The sequence below is a fragment of the Bos indicus genome, chromosome 4 (assembly GCF_029378745.1).
Source record: "Bos indicus isolate NIAB-ARS_2022 breed Sahiwal x Tharparkar chromosome 4, NIAB-ARS_B.indTharparkar_mat_pri_1.0, whole genome shotgun sequence".
In the NCBI taxonomy this organism is placed as follows: Eukaryota; Metazoa; Chordata; class Mammalia; order Artiodactyla; family Bovidae; genus Bos; species Bos indicus.
Window position 1 is genome coordinate 104,332,537 of NC_091763.1, and position 16,003 is coordinate 104,348,539.

The window sequence follows — 16,003 nt, forward strand, 5'->3', positions numbered from 1 at the left end:
AGACCAGACCCAGCCTCAATTGTTTGCAAGTGTGGTAAAGCTGTAAAACCTCTCAAACATACCATTACTGTTACAGTGTAATCTGCAAAAACTGGTTTTGAAATTGGAAAAGGAGCTGACCCCATTCCCTATTCATTAAAGCCAGGGCTCAGCCTCGAAGCCACAAGTGAAAGTTAGGAGGAACCCACCCCATTAGCATGGTCTGCTCGCCCGGACTCCGCTCCCCTCCCTCCCCGTTTTCTGGCTCCTTGGAAGCTGAGGCTCCATTGCTGTTTGTTTACTATCTATGCTTGGTGTTTTGTACTCAAGTTGTGTAATGCCTGGGAATGTGCTCTGTTTTATTTAGCTAAGTTTTGAGATATGGGCAATTTTTATTTAACCAATCTGAGCCAGCATGGATGGGTTTGAAATTAATCCACAAGATCAATCAAGGAGCTCAGCACATGAGGTGCTGCTGGGAAATACACACATGTAGGAACGGTCCCTGCCCTAGAGCTAGGGATAAAAGACGCAAACCCAATCAACCAATGGCAATGAAAGATTACAACCCTTCAACACCAGAAGATTAGTTTAAAAGTCTAGGGGATGCCTGACAACATGTTTAACAAAAGCCACAATATGAGAGGGGTTTAGGGACTAAATTCAAACCACAGTGGTAAGTGTTATGAAAGAAATATCACTGGAGGAATTTAGAAGTGGGCAGGCAATGAGAGTCAGAGGGGTCACCGACTGCTTCAGAGAAGACGTAGAATCTGGTGGCCCTTTGGACTAGTTGGGAGAGTCTTTCAGGTAAGGCAAGAGCATGAAGAAAGGGGACAGTATGTCCTGCCCTGGACATGAGACTGACGGTTGGACGGCTGCTCTGGGACATGTGGAAACACGGAGAGGAGGATGGAAGGACTGGCACATGAGACTTGGAGACATTCTGCAATCAGAAAGCGGAGGTATGGTGTGCTTCCCACAGAATATAAACAGGATACATGATAGAAGGGGCTTCCCAGGTGGCTCAGTGGTCAAGAATCTGCCTGCCAATGCAGGAGATATGGGTTCAGTCCCTGGGTGGGGAAGATCCCCTGGAGTAGGAAACGGCAACCCACTCCAGTATTCTTGCCTGGAGAATCCCATGGACAGGGCAGCCTAGAAGGCTGCAGTCCACAAGGTCACACAGAGTCAGACACAACTGAGTGACTGAGCAAGCATGTGCGTGATGGAAGATATGAACTGATATATTCAAGAGGAACATATAGATCAAGCAGCCAGAGGTAGAGATCTAAGAGTCTGGTGAGAGAACAACCCTGTGGGGGTGGAGAAGAACTGGGGATGCAGCCAAAGAACCAGTGAACGCGGACAAGCTCTCCCCGGAGGGAAAGTGAAGCCAAAGAAGAGAGTGAGGAACTGAGGTGTGGGGGTGACTCTCTCTTGACTGAGCTCTTTACCATGTTTCTTCATCTTGGTCTTCCATCTGGACAGAGAGGTCTGATGGCAGAACATCTGCCTTGGGCTTCTTTTTATTCCTCCACAATGTCTATTTGGACCAGATCTTGGTGTATTGTGGGTGCGGCGTGAATGCTTGTTGAATGAGAAGAAAAGGAATCAGTGAAGGAGATGTCTCCAGAGACAATTAGCATAACCCAGATGGTGTGGTGTCTCAGGGGAGGAAGCATTATTCAAAATGCTTCACAAAGGAGGGGCGTGGGCCCCAGCCTTACTGTTGACCCTTTCATGGCTGGATCTGGTTGTGGGGGTCCCAAAACAGTGGGACATCAGGAGTGACTATTCAGAGAAGCATTTCAGCCTTTTGACAAGCAGTGCAGACATGTCACTATAGCAATGTTATATCGACCGTGACCTGGGTCAGGCAAGTCACGTTAGGAAGTCATGTTAGGAAGCTCAGAAACCGAGAACAGTGAACTAGCTGTACAGTGGCTGCACCATCAGTAACGGGATGAAGTCTCTGCAGACAGTCGGGGATGGAGGCCAGATCTCAGGGACGTGAGGAGGAGCTTGTGGTCCTGCCCTGGGGGCTTGGGCAGGTGTTCTGTCTCCCCATCCTGAAAGCAGCCTTCTTCCTCTCTTGTTCTCCAGTCAACAGGCGGCCTGAACCCGGGCTGTGTACGTGTCTAGAAGCACTCTGACTCTTTTCCCTGTCACTCTTCCCTCTGTCCCAGGTCAAGGATCTTGGATTCCCTGAGTGCAGGTGAGAAGAGAGCCTGGAACAGGAACCTCTCTGGACTCTGCCTCTGCAGTGCCGGAATGGCCAAGTCTCATCACTTGGGGAAGCATCAAGAAGCCCCTCCTCTCTGATGTTTTTCTATCCTGTTAGATGCATCAGTTCAGCTGGTGGGTAAACAGAGCACTGGTCCCTGTTTGATGTCCTGGGAGCTGTGTGTGTTTATTGATTGTCACAGACACAGACGATGAAAAGGACCAGATGGAAAGGGATGTCAGGCAGCCAGGGATTTGTATGTGGGGTTGGCTGACCACACACTTCATTTCACATCTGAACGACTCCCACCTCCAGCTCAGAGCAGCGAGAGGGGAAATCCCTCTGGACCTGCAGCGAGCTAGAGACATTGCCATGGGAGAAGCCCAGCGCCCCAGCATGCTGCTTTGGTGGTCCGTGTCTTCCTAGCTGCTGCCCTGACCAAGTCAGTGCCTGAGAAACTGGTCCCACTCCAGCTGCAGGGATGCAGGTTCTACGTCTCAGGCTGCCCCAACACTCCTGCTCAGTGACCGAATCAGTGCTCTGTGGTTTCTCCCCCAGCTAACCTCTCTCCTGACCATGCAAGGCCAGTTTGAATCCTGATTTGTGGCACAATTTCCCACAAATACCTCTGCTCGGTCATCTGGGAGGTTGAGTCTGTATTTCCCAGGGACGTGAGAAGCACACATAAAATTATAGAAGGTTCTGCTTTAATGGTTCCAATCTGCTGGGAAAAGGCAGCTGTATTTTCTTCCACAGTGAGCTGTGGGAAGTAGGGACAGTGGTACCCATCTTCTCTGACTCGGTTAGCAGGAAGGAGTTGACACGCAGCACTGGGTGAGCCCCAGGACCCTTCCTCCTTCCCTGCACTCAGGTCTTTACTCTAGGGGGGAGTTAAGAAAAGCTGGGGGGCAGAGGGGTGACACGAAATCATGTCCCTGGGTTGGTACACTTAGAGCTGCAGGAAGAATGGATGGGCATGTCCAGCTCTTTGCCAGCTAGCAGTTTGCAGGGACGCTCCCAGCACAGACTGGCTGGCTGTATAGCAATTAATAATTTATTTTTTTGTTTGTTAATGGCAAAATAGCAATAGACAAGTAGAAAACAATATATACCAACCCAGACAATGTGGTAGATCATATCCTTAGATATTACCCATTCTACTATAAGAATTATTTTTATATTTAAAATTTGATATTGTCCCTTTCAAGTAAATACTTTCACGAGTACTTTAAGAAAAAAATGAAGAGAAGTGTGTTTAAATAAAACAAACAAACAATTTATCTTTAGTGCTCCTTTTTTACTTTCCAAGTGTCCCACTTTGTATATATAGTTACTCTATCTGTTGCACAAAGTTGATTTGCAGAGAACTTAGGGCTAAATCAAGTCCAACCCTGTGACACAGACAGACAGGATTAAAAAGCAGAGACATCATTTTGCCAACAAAGGTCCATATAGTCAAAGCTATGTTTTTTTTTCCAGTAGTCATGTATGGATGTGAAAGGTGGGCCATAAAGAAGGCTGAGCACCAAAGAACTGATGCTTTCAAACTGTGGTGCTGGAGAAAACTCTTGAGAGTCCCCTGGCCTACAAGGAGATCCAACCAGTCAATCCTAAAGGAAATCAACCCTGAAAATTCATTGGAAGGACTGATGCTGAAGCTCCAATACTTTGGCCACCTGATGTGAAGACCGACCCCACTGGTAAAGACCCTGATGCTGGGAAAGACTGAAGACAGGAGGAGAAGGGGGTGGCAGAGGATGAGGTGGTTGGAGGGCATCACTGACTCAGTGGACATGAATTTGAGCAAATTCCAGGAGACAGTGAAGGACAAGGGAGCCTGGGGTGCTGCCGTCCATGGGGTCACAAAGAGTCAGACATGCCTTTGTGACTGAACAACAGCAACGTGGTAGCGAAAGAGGAAGGCTCCTTGCATTATTTCCCTGGGCTGGCTCTTATGTGTGACCCACTCTGCCCATTCCAGGTTTCAGCCTACACCATTATGTGAACTCGTGGTTATATGAGATCAAGATTTTCGGAACACAAACTGACAGAAGAAACAATATTGGGACAATTTGTTGGATGACGAGCTATAAGCCATAGAAAAATTCTTAGAAACTCTAGTTTCAATGTTGCCTTGAAAATTTTAACAAAACTCAAAATAATAGATTGCCTCTATGAATGTACCACACAATTTCTAACTTAAATAGAAATTCATAGTAAATTCAGTGGGGAACGAGGGTAAGAGAGGTAATACTATTTTACAATTTTTGAAAAACTGAGTATCAAAATCTCATTTTATACATATACACAATGGAATATTGCTGCTGCTACTGCTGCTAAGTCACGGCAGTCGTGTCCGACTCTGTGCGACCCCACAGATGGCAGCCCACCAGGCTCCCCCGTCCCTGGGATCCTCCAGGCAAGAACACTGGAGTGGGGTGCCATTTCCTTTTCCAATGCATGAAAGTGAAAAGTGAAAGGGAAGTCGCTCAGTTGTGTCCAATCCTCAGTGAACCCATGGACTGCAGCCTTCCAGGCTCCTCCATCCATGGGATTTTCCAGGCAAGAGTACTGGAGTGGGGTGCCATTGCTTTCTCCGACAATGGAATATTACTCAGCCATAAAAAGGAATGCATTTGAGTCATTTCTAATGAGGTGGATGAACCTAGAGCCTATTATACAGAGTGATGTAAGTCATAAAGAGAAAAATAAATATACTAACACACATATATGGAATCTAGAAAGATGGTGCTGAAGAATTTATCTGCAGGGCAGCAATGGAGAAACAGACACAGAGAACAGACCTATGGACACAGGGAGAGGGGAGGAGAGGGTGAGATGTATGGAGAGAGTAACATGGAGACATACATTATCATATGTAAAACAGATAGCCAACGGGAATTTGCTGTACGTCTCAGGAAACTCAAACAGGGCTCTGTATCAACCTAGAGAGGTGAGATGGAAGGGAGGTTCAAGACGGAGGGGATACATGTATACCTATGGCTGATTCATGTGGATGTTTGATAGAAAACAACACAATTCTGTAAAGCAATTATCATTCAATTAAAAAATAAATTGGGCTTCCCTGGTGGCTCAGCTGGTAAAGAATCCGCCTGCAATGTGGGAGACCTGGGTTCTATCCCTGGGTTGGGAAGATCCTCTGGACAAGGGAAAGGCTGGAGATCTCCAGTCCCTGGAGAATTCCATGGACTGAATAGTCCATGGGGTCGCAAAGAGTCAGACATGACTGAGCAACTTTCACTTAAAAAATAAATAAATAAAAAAAAAAAAAAGAATCTCATTTCATTAAAATATCCATCACTGGGCACGGATATATTCAATATACATTTGGCTTTGAAATCTTTTAATTTAGCAATTCCACCTCTGGGAATTTATATACAGAAATGTTGGAACAAGTGCTGGAGAGTATTTACAGTGGCTAAAATCAGAAGCAACTAATTACTCATCAGCAGACAGTGTGTTAAAGAAATAAAGTCAATTCATGCAAAAGAAGACTAGGTAGCTGTTGGAAAGGACTATGTTATGTCCCACATGGAATTATTCTCACATAATACTGTTAAGTTATTCCACTTTTCTAACAAACAAACTAATATACTACATGTAAAGAAAAGAAGTCTAGGGGGATTTAATATACATACCGAACAGTGACCACCTCTGAGGAGGGAGTAAGTATGGGGAAAATTTTCACTGTGTTCTTTTTTTGTTGTTCAGTTGCTAAGTCATGTCCAACTTTTTGCAACCCCATGGACAGCAGCTGTCCTTTTTATGTATTGCTTGGGGCTTCCCTGATGGCTCAGCTGGTAAACGATCCACCTGCAATGCAGGAGAACTGCGCTCTATCCCTGGGTGGGGAAGATCCCCTGGAGAAGGAAATGGCAACCCACTTCAATATTCTTGCCTGGGAAATCCCATGGACAGAAGACCCTCGAAGGCTTTAGTCCATGGTGTCCCAAAGAGTCGGACACACCTGAGTGACTAGCACTTAAATGTTTTATAATAAGGATAGTTTTTATAGTTTACATATAAATACATACATGTGTATATAAAAGTAATCTTAAAGTTTTACTTTTAAAAAAAAATTTTTTTTGGCCACACCATTCAGCAGGTGGGATCCCAGTTCCCTGACCAGGGATCCAACCCGTGTCCCTGCATTGGAAGCACAGAGTCCCAACCACTGGACCCCCAGGGAAATCCTCAATCTGAAAGTTTTAAAGTACACTTTTATAGAAAACAAAAAAGGAAATGTGTTTGCTACTCTGCTTGAACTGGTCTGACAGCCCTCCTGATAAAATACGCAAGCTCTTACCATCCTGCCCTCCTCTCCTGCTGAAGCGAAGCATGGATCCTCGGGTTCCCCAATACAATACAGATCCTCTTCCCTAAGCTTGCTGCAAGGCTGACTCACCCCTTCCTTCTCTAAGGCTCGGGGAGGGGGGAGTGTTGGGAGGGAACCATAACTTGACTGTTAGTAGTTCAGCCAGTTGGAAAACGGGGTCTCAGACTCATCCCTCTCTCAGCTGACCACAGGCCAAGGATGAATGTGTCAAAGGGAAGCCAATTCTGGCCTCCTGTTGGCAAAGGGCTTAACTTCTAGGCAAACTTAGCTGGGATTAATTTTTGCCCATATCGGACAATGATTTTAACACAAGGGTCAGGATGGTCTGATTCTGGCTTCCCTTCTTTTGGGGCTAAATGTAGAGAACTGAGTCAAAGGACTGAGTCACTCAGTCACTCCAGTTCCAGCACTGACTCGCCTCCCATCATTAAAGGGACAGTTGTGTCTGAGTTCCTCAGCTGGGAGGCCAGTGCAGGGGTTTCAAAGAACCCAGGTGCCTGTGGCAGCTGTCTGGTTCTGGTGGAGGAAGAAGGGACCACGCCTGGGACACAGGAGACTGGGTATGACACAGGCCCAAGAAGGGGTCTCTCACTCTCGAGTAACTGTCAGACATTCCATGGACCCTCAGGAAGCAAAATAAAGGGGGCAGGTTCCAGAGAGCGTGGGGGAGGCTGAGTCACCTTTGCCCATAGCCAAAGCAGCAACTGCTTGCAAGCTATACTCGAGGGTTTTGGGGAAAGCCATTGAGCCTCAAAATACTACTCCTATTATCCTATGATAGCTACTGAAATTCAGCTCTTAGAGATTTTTTCCTTTTGACTGAGACTTTATGCATGTTAAATGGCAAGCTACTTCTCCCAGCTTCTTTCCAATCTAGAAGACAGAGGTCGGAGAACATATATACTTGAATATCAGGAGGGAAATAGAAAGAATCCACAGCTTAGAGGCTCAGAAATCAAGACAGACAGAACTATATGGGTCCCAGGCAGAGAGAGAAAGGTACCAAAGATTTTCAGTTTTGGCTAAGGTGAAGCACTGCATCCGATAGTATTAGACCAAGCAGACCTAACTGTAGAAGGCCTGTGATTATGCTTTTAGACTTACTGTTAAAAACTACTTTATACACATATACATACTAGCCTCTTACCTGTATCTGTTCAAGGTGGCTTTAGATCTTGATGGTGAAGGCTGACTAGCCAGCTGATTTCATTGTAAGCAACAGGCTTCCAAATTTTAAAATCTACAAGGTCTTTGTTTTTGGAATCTGCGATTTCAGTCCCCTCTGGTGACGAGCCCTCTAGGTGATGGCTAAAAGCAACCTCGCTCAACTGTGGAAGTACCTTAAAATCACCTGGGACCTTTTAAAAATACTGATACCCAGGGCCTGTTCTTAGAAATTTTGATTGACTTGGTCTGGAGCGGGGCCTGGGCATCAGTTGTTTAAAATAAACGCCTCCCCTCAGCACTTAAACGTGTATTCTAAGGTGTACCCTGAGTTTAAAATGCTAAGAATTGTGATGGGAGGGCAGATGGGGTAGATTATCATTACCGCGTCGTTAAATTACCTACTCAACTTAAGACTTCTACAGTGGGCAAGCAGTGCTTTAAACTTTGGAGGGCACGTTAAGAATGCACTGACATAGATTCTGCAGCTTCACCCTTCTGCAGAAACCAATAGGAAGGGCCTGGCCAGATGAGCGGCGGAGTGCAGAACCACCCAGCTCACACCCCCTGTTCCTCTGCAACATTCCTTACGTTGCAGTGAACAGTTTTCCTGCCCTCCCTGACCTCAGCAGAGTAGAGCTCTGGTGTCTTGAGCCCCACCCTTTCCCCCACCCCTAGGAGAAGCCTTAACATTAGGTCGGAGGGCACAAAGGCCTGGACAACTGGGAGAACCGGACTTACCCAGCTAAACGGGATCCTCAGATGCTCCTTTCACTGTTTCTCTTTGGTCAGGATTTCCGAAGCCAATCTTCACAACACTCTGCCTTACCAGGTTCCTTTTCCAGACCAGTCTCAGCCCACCTGCCTATGGGCTATACCAGGATTTTCCTGCTTCCCCCTTCATGGCTGGGCACTGGGATGCTGTGCTCGCTACATTCATCAGAGTAGGTATCATCTCTTCCTCCATTGGAGTGCCCATGGCTCCTCCATAGGATTCCCTGGGCCCGCACTGCCCTATGTCGCCACTGCCCACAGGCCTGAGCTAGCTGCATTCGGCACCCCACAGAAATCCAGTATGTCCTCAAGTCATAACAGGAGGATGGTATAGGAAAATGGTCATGTGGAGATTTATCTTCCCATCTTTTGTAACACTGACAGTGAAGGTTTTTTTTTTTTTTTCCTCTGTTACTCTTTAGTCTTTACACAAACTTCCACATGACAAATTCCCAGTTGAGTTCAATTCCAGGAAAAAATTTGTCCTGAAAATGAATTTGTATGCTTTCTCTTGTCCAAAATCCCAAACTGTGCAATCCAGAGTATTTTTGTTTGTCTCTAAGCTGCCAGAGAATTCCGAGCCAAATTTATTGTCCAAGTGTTGTAATCTGCTAAATACAGGCCATTCAAAATCTCCATTCCTTTTGCTTTGCTCTGTTTTCTCCTGAGCGTCTCTGCATTTAGTTCTCGTCTAAGTCATCTGACCCTGTCCCCAAGTCTGCCACCAGGTCCCACCTCTTTATCTCTTGGCTCTTTCCATCCACGTCACCACTGCCGTCACCCTGCGGGTCAGTAACTGCAGCTTGGGTGCTGCAAGGCCTCCGTCTCCTCCTCTCTGAGCCTCCACCCAGTAAGCAGAGTGAACTTTCTAGAATACAGAGTGATCTCCTGGCTCCTGCTTCAGGGAGATCCTTCTTCCTTCTGGGAATTACAACCATGAATTCTCCCCACACTTGCCTGTTCCTCTCCCTCCTCGGTGACACTGCACAGGCTGTTCCCTCAGCCTGAAACAACCTTCTCTGCTTTTGCTTTGTTGGTGAAGAGTTTTCAGGGCTCAGCCTGGCCTTACCTATTCTGTGGGCGTCCCTGCTCTGGGTTCCCCAAGGACACGGCACTCACGGTGAGGCCAGATGCCAACTGGATTTAGTTTTCTGTCTGACTACCCAGCTAGGATGGTAAGCGCCTGGAAGGAAGGCAGATACCTTATGCCCTTAGCCTAGCGCTTAGAGTTGCTAAGTGAATGAATACACAACACAGGAAAAAGGAAAAGAAGGGAAAGTGTTAGTCGCTCAGTCGTGTCTGACTCTTTGTGACCCCGTGGACTGTTGCCCACCAGGCTTCTCTGTCCATGGGATTCCCCAGGCAAGAATACTGGAATGCGTGGCCATTCCCTTTTTTAGGGGATCTTCCCGACCCAGGGAATAAATCCAGGTCACCCATATTGCAGGTAGATTCTTTACCATCTGAGCCACCAGGGAAGCAGGGTTCGAATCTTCCAGAATAAAAGGACTGAAAGAAGGTCAGCCTTTTCACTGCCTTTCCTAAGAACAGTTACTCTTTGCCCTTGACTTCTTGTAGAATTCTGCTCATTGTAGGCAGCCCACCCCAAAGATGCTTCTGCTTCACTCCTCTGGTGTGTTTGATACTTGATGACTGGCAAGCAGAAAGGATATTGTTCTTTTCTCTTATGTAGTAACCACCGCAGGTGTAGGTTTAAAAACAAAATTACTGTAGCGCCTACTACAACTCTGGGGCCATTATTACGCTGGAACATCCAGAACCTTAGAGAAGTCATAGTCCTAAAGTGTATCTCAACACCAGCTAAAAGCCCCCTGGCTCCTTCCCCAACTTGCTGTTTTAGTCGCTCGGGCCTGTCTGACTCTGTTGAGGGCATGGACCGTGGCTCGCCAGGCTCCTCTGTCCATGGCATTTCCCCGGCAAGAATACTGCAGTAGGTTGCCATTTCCTTCTCCAGGGGATCTTCCCCACCCAGGGATCGAACCAGAGTCTCCTGCATTGGCAGGAGGATTCCTTACCACTGAGCCATTGGGAAGCAGCTGGTAAAAAACAAAGTCAATGCCCTACCCCTGCCCCAATCTCTGCCCCTGGAGGGCAACGTCCAGATTCCCCACCCGATGCCCTCCAGGACAGGATTCCTCGGCTGAGGTCTAGCTCTCTGCTGTGGTTTGAATCCAGTTCCCTGTGACCCTCCTAAATATCTTTCTATCCTGTGTTGAGACTCCCCCCTGGATTCCATCTGCTGCCAACCCCATCCTGAGGCGGAAAGCGGGAGAAATAAGATCATGCAATCATCTTCACCTTTCTGCTTTCTTAACACTACAAAAAGTCTGACCACAGTGGGGGGCGGGGGGAGGTCTGGCTGCTCAGCTTTTCCCGGTTCTTGCTAAACACACACACACACTCACGCCCCTGGGACTCAGCTCGGCGGAGGGCGGGGGCTCTGCCCGGTTTCTGCTGGTTTCCCGGGCGCGGGACCACGGCCTCGGGAGCTCCCGAAAGGACGTCCGGACAACACTTTGCTCTAGTCCCGCAGATCGAGCTGCAGCGCCTCTATCCCCACGTCCGCACGCGGGAAACCCCGTCTTTGGTTTGCAGAGAGCCACTCACTTCACGGCTCCGGGTCGAGGCAGCTCTGGCCGTCGTCTTTCTCCCCCCCACAAAACCCTCTCCCCGCGCGTCCCCTCCTTGGTCCCCCCGCGTCCCCTCCAGCGTCCCCCGGCCCGGCCCTACCTCCTGGCTGGCCGCGGCTCCGCGGGCTCCGAGGCGCAGCTCGGGGGCGCTCGGGCGGGCGGGGGCGGCGCGCGGCGGGGGCCCGGGGCGCCATGGCCCGCAGTCCCCCGCGCTCTTGTCGGCCGGGCCTCTCCCCGCTCCCCGCGCTCGCGTGCCCGCCGCCTGGCCGCCGTGGGCGAGTGGAGGGCGGCCCCTTCCTCTGGCGGCGGCGGCTCTGAGCCGGGCCGCCCCCCGCCCGCCGGCGCTCAGTGAGCTCACCCGCAGCTGGCGGGCGCCCGGCCCGTTGCCACGGCAACGCCTCTCCCAGGGCAGCGCGGACCCTAGAGCGGCTCCGGTAAACAGGACCTTCTGCCGGACTCTTCCCCTCGCCCTTTTTTTGGGGTGTGGGGGTGTGGGGGGAGGAGATGGCGGCTTAACCCTTTCTTTGCTGGAGACCACCGAGTGGCCGGCTGCGTCTCCACCCGGCCGGAGGGTTTATTCGCGCTCAGCGCTCAGCGGGGCTCTGAGCCCTTGAGACAGATGCTGCGGAGTGACCGCGACACTCCCTGCCCTCAGTTCACTCCAGTCGTTGTAACGCGTTAGTGGGAGCGTCGACTGGGGTTCAGGCGCAGGACTTGGGGTGGGACGTCCGAGGCAGAGTCAGCCACCACCCTTGGCTCTGCAGCTCCAAGTCGGTCCGCACCGAGACGCTGACCGAGAAAGCCCAGGGCCCCTGAGCGCGGGGCACGAGACTCCGAACCGGGCGCCCGTGGTGGGTGGGGGGGGGGGGGGGTGGGGGTCAGGAAAAGCTTCCTAGAGGAAAAGCGACTTTATGGCGCCTGCTGCCACCGCTCGCAGAGGACAAAAGATCAGGGGACAAAGCTTGATCTTTTGATTTTGATTTAGAACTGCCAAAGAAGAAGTCCACGTGAAAATGCTGTGGGCCGTGCCGGGACCGCGGAAAGTTGATGAGCAGGAGTTCCCTGCTGAAAGGGAGATGGAGCTGGCAGTGTGACTTGTGGGTGTGGGGGAAGGCTCCACGCCCATCTCGATCTCCCAGGAAAGTCATTCTTGTCTTCAGTCCTCGGATTCCTAAAAGGCGGAACTAAAGCCTAAGCAAGGCAAGAGAAGGGAAAGAGAATGAATTCAGAGAAGAGGTGTGCAGGAGAGAGGGGAAAGAAAAAGGACTGTAGAAAGTGGGGAACGTTAGATGGGGAACGTTAGATACCGCCCAGGCAGTTCCTACAGACAGAGGACCTGAGGTCTGAGGGGCTTATTCAGATATCACAGTTACAAAGATGGAAAAGCTGTCTCCTCCTTTGCTGAGAGGTTTGCTCATTCTACAAGATCTTTGAAGCTTTTGTAGACTTCCTTAAATCTCCCCAGACTCCACCATACCATACCCATTTCAACTGAACACGTTAAACATGCCTGTGTGGGATGTGAAACTTCCTTGACCGGGATCGAACCCAGGCCCTGTGCAGTGGAAGGTGTGGAGTCTTAACCACTGGACTACCAGGGAAGTCCTAAACATGGTTAACTTTCCGAATACAAATTTGCAAGGTGTAAGCAGTATTTTTTTTTTTTAAGTGTAAGCATTTATTGTTTTGTTTGCTAAAGCATCATTCAGTAAGTTTTCACTTCACAAAAAAAGATCAGAGACTTGGCTTCTTGACTCCCCAGTCCTGGGATATCATGAGGCAAACTGGCAAAGTGGAGAAAAGAGCAAATGGAGAATAATTGACCTGAGAGGTCCCCCAGGGGGGTCCCTCAAACCACTGCACAGAACAGGTCAGTCACCTTCAGGGTTGTGGCTTTCAAACCGCCAGTCACATTTCAAGTGGGCAGTCAGAGAGGAGGCCAGGGAGCCCCTTATGGTGTCCCCTGATGGCAGGCCACCACTCCTTGGTCTGCTCCTTTGTCGTTGAATTCTGCACACTGACTTGTTTTAGAAAATTTTCCCTGCCTTAGCTCATCAGGTCAGACTCTGATGGGCAATGTTGGGGCCTATGTGTTGCAAGTTTCTGTCCCTGCCTGCCTGTCACAGCCCCTAACCGCACTGCTCCTTAGGGCTGGCTGCTGCATCCCTGGGCCATCCCATGGTTGACCCTGACACCAGAGCCCTCCTTCCCTATGTGCTCCCGTCCCAGCTGGCTCCCTGGAGCTTTCCCCAGTTTGATGTTCCCCCTGGTCCCTCCCCAGTCCTGGCTCTCCAGCTCCAGGGGGCAGGGTAGCCCTCCAAGGGATTGGCAGGGAGGTGTGCCTTAGAACTTGGAAGACCCTCTCAGCAGTCCTCTCTTCTCCCTGGTCTCCCTGACTGTCCTCAGATTTTCCCCACATTGGAAAACAGGCTTGGAGCTGGAGGTAGTGCCTGGCTTCAGTCTGGAAAGGTGCTGATGGGAGGAGGGGGGACGGAGTTCATTTTTCCTGAACTTGAATCCTGCTTTCTCCACCTAGAGCAGCCACAAGTTACAGCAGACCATCTCTTATCCCTGCCCTCCTCTTCCTTCAGCATCCTGATGAAGAGTACCGGGTCTGGGACAGACGGCCAAATTTGGCTCTGGAGCAGGTTGCTTGGCCTCTCTAACTGGGAGCCTCTTCAACTGTGCGCTGGAAATAGCAGGTGTACCCACCGCAGGGTATTGTGGGAATTAAAGCATATCTTCAAGTAAAGGATGTAGTACCAGGCCTGGCCCATGGGGGGCACTCTCCCTCAGCTCCTGTATGTTGTTGGTGGTGGTTCTGTGGCTAAGTGGCGACGTCATGGACTGCAGCACGCCAGGCTTCTGTGTCCTCCGCTATCTCCTGGAGTTTGCTCAAACTCACGTCCATTGAGTTGGTGATGCCATCCAACCATCTCATCCTCTGTTGCCTCCTGCTGTCCTCAATATTTCCCAGCAGCAGGGTCTTTCCCAGTGAGTCGGCTCTTCGCATCAAGTGGCCAGTGTATTGGAGCTTCAACATCAGTCCTTCCAATGAATATTCAGGGTTCATTTCCTTTAGGATTGACTGGCTGGATCTCATTGCAGGCCCAGGGACTCTCAAGAGTCTTCTCCAACACCACAGTTCAATGCTTTAGTGCCTGGAAAATCCCATGGACGGAGGAGCCTGATGGGCTGCAGTCCATGGGGTCGCTAAGAGTCGGACACGACTGAGCGACTTCCCTTTCACTTTTCACTTTCGTGCATTGGAGAAGGAAATGGCAACCCACTCCAGTGTTCTTGCCTGGAGAATCCCAGGGACGGGGGAGCCTGGTGGGCTGCCGTCTATGGGGTCGCACAGAGTCAGACACGCCTGAAGTGACTTAGCAGCAGCAGCAGCTTTCTTTATGGTCCAACTCTCACATTTGTAAAACCATAGTTTTGACTATCGGGCCTTTGTTAGCAAAGTGATGTCTCTGCTTTTTAATACGCTGTCTAGGTTTGTCATAGCTTTCCTTCCAAGGAGCAGTTTTGATTTCATGGCTTCGGTCACCATCCGCAGTGATTTTGGAGCCCAAGAAAATAAAATCTGTCACTGCTTCCTCTTTTTCCCCTTCTGTTTGCCATGAAGTGATGGGACCGGATGCCTGTTTGTTATTCTTTCCCTAATCTCTCATTTCTTTGCAGGAGTATAGTGGCACTCAGGGGTCAAGGAGGGAGGAGGGCAGCAGGCCGTGTTTCTTCTCTCCTGAGTTGAATTTCTGCCTCCCCCTACCCTTTATTGGTCCAGGGCCTTCAGCCTGAGCATGGCCATCAGCCCAGAGCTGACATCCCCTCAGTATAAGCCAAGTGAAGGAGAACCGTGGGACCTGGAGAGGGAGGCTAGTCTGAATCAGACGGGGCGAGAACCTGAGAAGCAGCCTTTGAACCTCTAGTCTCCCCCAAATTGCTGAATGTCTGTTTAACTTCCTTTGAGATGCTAAACACTTCCTGAGCATCATCTCCTCAGTCCCAGGCACTTCATCTCTGTCAGGGCACCTGATCCATTCCATGCTCCTAGGCAATTAGAGATCACCCCTACCATTTTCTGGGTGGGAAAACCAAGTTCTAAGAGGTGATGTGACTTATTCGAGGTCACACAGGTCCCAGCCTTTTTGTCAAACCAGGTTGCCTGAGAGCAGGGGCTATCCCCAGTATAAGTCACTCTGGAGGGGGGATTCTGGATAAGCATTTAACCCTCGTCCCACTCTGGAAGCCACAGGCATCTCTGAAACCCCTCCCTAGAGATAACCCTGCTGGGGTTTGTTGTTTTTTAAGTTGCTGAGTCATATCCGACTCTTTGTGACCCCATGGACTGTAGCCCACCAGGCTTCTCTGTCCATGGGATTCTCCAGGCAAGACTATTGGAATAGGTAGCCATTCCCTTCTCCAGGGGATGTTCCTGACGCAGAGATCGAACCTGGGTCTCCTGCACTGCAGGCAGATTCTTTACCATCTGAACCACCAGAGAAGCCTGGTGGGTCACTGTGACCCATTCCTTTCCAACTTCTTGCCAGAATGAACTTCTCTCTCAGTGCCAGTGGCCTGCCAGTGGCATACTTGCAAGTCATACACAGTGTAAATGATAAATGAGAGGTTTGGTTGTTTTTAAATTTCTATTATTTTATCTAGAGAGCTGGCATGGAGAAGGAAATCCTTTATCTGTGTTCTGGGCCGTCGTGACATTTGGATGAGGTCGAGCAAGGAAGGAGGCTGTCTTTGGGGCAGACAAAGTGCACAGCCCCACTTTGACACACCCTTGGTGAGGATTCTCCTTATCCCTCGACCTGAGCCCGTGGAGCCATCTGGGCT

At 49.7% G+C, this 16,003-nt stretch overlaps 1 protein-coding gene and 1 long non-coding RNA gene across 6 annotated transcripts in view; one reads left to right on the forward strand and one right to left on the reverse strand.

Moving 5' to 3' along the window:
• Positions 1-11,512, reverse strand: part of DENND2A (DENN domain containing 2A) — a 102,099-nt gene extending 90,587 nt beyond the window's left edge. The window contains exon 1 of one of the 4 annotated variants that reach the window (XM_070788247.1): positions 11,253-11,512. The gene's annotated coding sequence lies outside the window, so the exon portion shown is untranslated. Of the gene's footprint in view, positions 1-8,468; positions 10,601-11,252 lie in introns of those variants that run through there. The other 3 variants (XM_070788252.1, XM_070788250.1, XM_070788248.1) reach the window with 3 other exon arrangements.
• Positions 281-6,292, forward strand: LOC139182774 (uncharacterized). 2 transcript variants are annotated; one of them, XR_011566338.1, is made up of 3 exons: positions 281-944; positions 2,169-2,340; positions 3,689-6,292. It is a non-coding gene; the product is annotated as an uncharacterized lncRNA (long non-coding RNA). The 2 variants fall into 2 exon arrangements; XR_011566337.1 differs by having other exon boundaries at positions 283-944; positions 3,686-6,292.
• Positions 11,513-16,003: the final 4,491 nt, after the last annotated feature.